This window comes from Nycticebus coucang, chromosome 8 (genome assembly GCF_027406575.1).
Source record: "Nycticebus coucang isolate mNycCou1 chromosome 8, mNycCou1.pri, whole genome shotgun sequence".
Lineage (NCBI taxonomy): Eukaryota > Metazoa > Chordata > Mammalia > Primates > Lorisidae > Nycticebus > Nycticebus coucang.
The window spans coordinates 76,879,704-76,880,383 of record NC_069787.1 but is presented as its reverse complement, the minus strand read 5'-3'; the positions used below and the strand labels follow the sequence as shown (position 1 = coordinate 76,880,383).

The 680-nt window shown below is 40.1% G+C and overlaps 1 non-coding gene across 1 annotated transcript; it reads right to left on the bottom strand.

Annotated features, from left to right (window-relative positions):
* Positions 1 to 260: 260 nt before the first annotated feature.
* LOC128592989 (U1 spliceosomal RNA) lies at positions 261 to 423 on the bottom strand. Its single transcript, XR_008382182.1, has one exon. It is a non-coding gene; the product is annotated as a U1 spliceosomal RNA (small nuclear RNA).
* Positions 424 to 680: the final 257 nt, after the last annotated feature.

Sequence of the window (680 nt, the reverse complement as noted above, 5' to 3'; positions counted from 1 at the left end):
TGGCAGGTGCCTGTAGTCCCAGCTACTTGGAAGGCTGAGGCAAGAGAATCACTTGAGCCCAAGAATCTGAGGTGGCTGTGAGCTATGACACCACAGCATTCTACCAAGGATGACAAATTGAGACCCTGCCTCAAAAAAAAAAAAAAATTAATATTGAGGTACTTGCCTAATGTTGATTTTTCTATTTCTTTCTTTCTACATGGATTAATTGGCATTCTTTTGTAAGAATTCTTCCCCATATATTTAGCTATCTTTTCCCCAGGGGAGAGCATGAAAGCAGGTCCCCACTACCACAAATTATGCAGTCGAGTTTCCCACATTTGGGGAAATCACAGGGGTCAGCACATCTGGAGTGCAATGGATAAGCTTCACCCTGGGAAAACCACCTTCATGATCAGGGTATCTTCCCTGCCAGGTAAGTATTGTTTAGTTATTTTGATTTTATTATTTATATATTTATTTTACAATCCCAATTACAATGAGTTACAATCCAACACTATCATCATCATCATCATCATCATCATTATTATTATTATTTTTGAGACAGAGTCTCAAGCTGTTGCCCTGGGTAGAGTACCATGGAATCATAGCTCACAGCAACCTCCAACTCTTGGGCTCAAGTGATCCTCTTGCCTCAGTTTTTCTATTTTTAGTAGAGATGGGGCCTTGCTTTTGCTCAA